The sequence below is a fragment of the Castor canadensis genome, chromosome 16 (genome assembly GCF_047511655.1).
Source record: "Castor canadensis chromosome 16, mCasCan1.hap1v2, whole genome shotgun sequence".
NCBI classification, from domain to species: domain Eukaryota; kingdom Metazoa; phylum Chordata; class Mammalia; order Rodentia; family Castoridae; genus Castor; species Castor canadensis.
In genome coordinates, this window is record NC_133401.1 from 56552257 (window position 1) to 56554978 (window position 2722).

Below are 2722 nucleotides of genomic sequence, written 5' to 3' on the forward strand. Positions count from 1 at the left end.
GGCATCCTGGCCTCCATTTTTGCATGTGTCTCCTTTACTTTGACTCTCTCTCTCCTGCAGTCACCTTGGGTTCCAGAAAGGACAGGTCTGATTAATAGTATCTTTCCAACAGAAGTTATACCCAAGGAGAAGAACAGCAGAGGCTCCAGGATAGAACAACAATGCCTTCCTTATTGTAACAAGGCCTCACTTGACCAATTTTGAGATAACAAGCAACTGGACCACTTCTGATATATCTGAACCACCTCTTGTCACTGGCGCAAGATGTCATGGGGGAATCCACAGACACACTGATGGGATCTTGCTCTCAGAACACTCTCAAGAATGAGAGGCTGGAGCACCGGAGTTACAGGCAGGAAAGAAACTTTATTGATAGAGAAAGGCTGAGCAGAGGAACGCACAGCAGGGTCCAGAAACTGGGTGCCCCCTGAGCACTGGAGTGGCGGGATATATATAGCTAAGGCTTCCACCTTAACCTGAAGAACAGTTCGTAGCGGAATCCTTTAGGTTCATTCTTGGAGTGCATGGGCCTCCAGTACCTCCTGGTCATCTGGCCAGCTGCTTCCTCCACTTCTCCCAGGTCTGGGAAGGAGGTGGAGGGGAGGGGTGGGGTGAGGAGGTGTCTTCCACATTCCTAAGATGTCATGGGACTGCTACACTCTGATCACCGGACCATACCCATGACTGGGAGCATTTAATAAGTGAGCATACCTTTCTTTCCCTGCCCCAGTTTTTCCTCTGTTTGAGCCTAAAGCACATGCTATATAGGGAAGGTGGACTAAAATGCTTACTTTGCCTCTCTCTGTGGCATGCCCATGCTGTATTAGTAAATCTCTCTCTGACCTTCACCACTTCTTGTCTGTTTATTTGGCATATTGGAGCAAGTAGCTGGACCTGGCATGCAGAACCCCGCCTAATTTGGCTTGTAGACTAGAACTCCAGTTATAGACAGTGTCTCTGAGAACTCCAGCAAATTTGGTCATCAGGTACCCAACATCTTTGGGTGATGTTTTAAAGCCAAGGACTTCGTTCTATCTGGGGTGCAAAGAGCAGGAAGAACAAGCTTTTGGTATCTGCCCATCACAAATCAGAGGCATGATCTTGTTAACCTTGCACCCTGCTGAGTGGTGCATAGCCCTTTCTCTGAGGGGCTTAGCTTACCTTAAATTCTGGCTGAGAAATTCAGCATATTAATGATGCAAGCTTTGGTATCAGACAAAGCTGGCCTAAAGTCCAGATGCATTATAAACAAGGTTTGTGACTTCAGGCAAATAGCTTAGCTGTGTTAAGCCTCTACTTCCCCTGGGGTACAGTGGGACTATAATAGATGGGATTGTTTACAATTCTCACACCTTCCTTCTTCCATGAAATCTCCCAGTGCACCCATGCACACAGGAGTATATTTTCTCATTCTGTGAAGACTGTTGGGTTGTAACTTGGCCATGTGGCTTGTTGGGGCCAATGAAATATTAGGAACTTAGTGTGAGCAGAGGGTGTAAGTGTGTGCCCAAGGTTTGGTTTGATTCTCCTTTCTGTGATCCACCAATGGAACAAGAACTTTGTGGTATCTGCTCAAAAGAGAAAAGGGACATATGTGGAACACACTGGAACCCAACCACCAGCCTGGAGGTGGCTACGGCTTGAAGCTGAGCCCTTCCCAAGCCACCATGCAGATCCAAGAGGTAAAAAATAGAGTGTTTTTATTCTAAATCACTGAGTGTTAGCATAGTTTGTTATGAAGCATTATTGTGGCCATAGCCAACAACATAGAAAGCTACAATACTGAGATTTAGAAGAGAATATGCATGTGTTACCCACATGTTGTCTGTCAGTGTGGAAAGTGCTTCAGATTTGCCTCATTGAAGGGGCAGGTGCCTGAGATATTATTTATCTACCAGATCCTGCCTATCACACCCAATAGTCAACTCTTTCTCCTTTCTGAGGAGTACTCATTGCAATCTAGCCAGAGGTTTCCTGAGCAGGCCCAGGAGACCCAGAGGTGACAAATAATTCCATTTTTCACTTCCTTGAAATTTCTCCTAAATGTGTCTTCTCTGCCATTCGAATCTGCAAAAGGAAAGAGGTGAAGTTCACACCATTCAACTCCCCGGCTGTTGCCATGGAGCCCATCTAGACACCAACACTACCAGCAACCCTGGCTGCCTTTGCAATGGATCAAAGAAGGAGGAAAATAATCAGTGGGGGTGCAAACTCTTGTTTAAATGCAAATATCTTGGAGAGGAAGCGATTGAAGGAAAAGAATTTATGAAAACCCCAGCAAGGCACATGGAGTTGGGGCTAAGGCTGATAAGCCATGCCTTTCCTAGTGGGATAGTCCCTACTTCATCTCCTGCCAAAGTGGGAAACGTGTTTCCGGAGTGATTTACCAGCCATCTACATCCTAGTCACCCCTAACAAGGTTCTTAGAATAGAGCAGAGCGGACTTCCAATGCGCAGGGAGACTGTCAGAGCAAAGGGACAGTGACAAGAGTGCTGAGCTGATTTGCTCTAGAATTTAAAGTGAAGGAAATGAAGGTTGGAATTAAGTCCAACTGGGAGATTTTAGAAGATAATATCAGGTCCTCCCAGGGGAGGATGCACCCAGGACGTGGATGAATGGGGGAGGAGTATGAAATACTCCATTAGAGCTAGTATTGCTTTAGGGCTTTCTGAGAAGAATTATAGATTTGCAGTTGCCAATCTTATTTTGTTAAAAATAAAC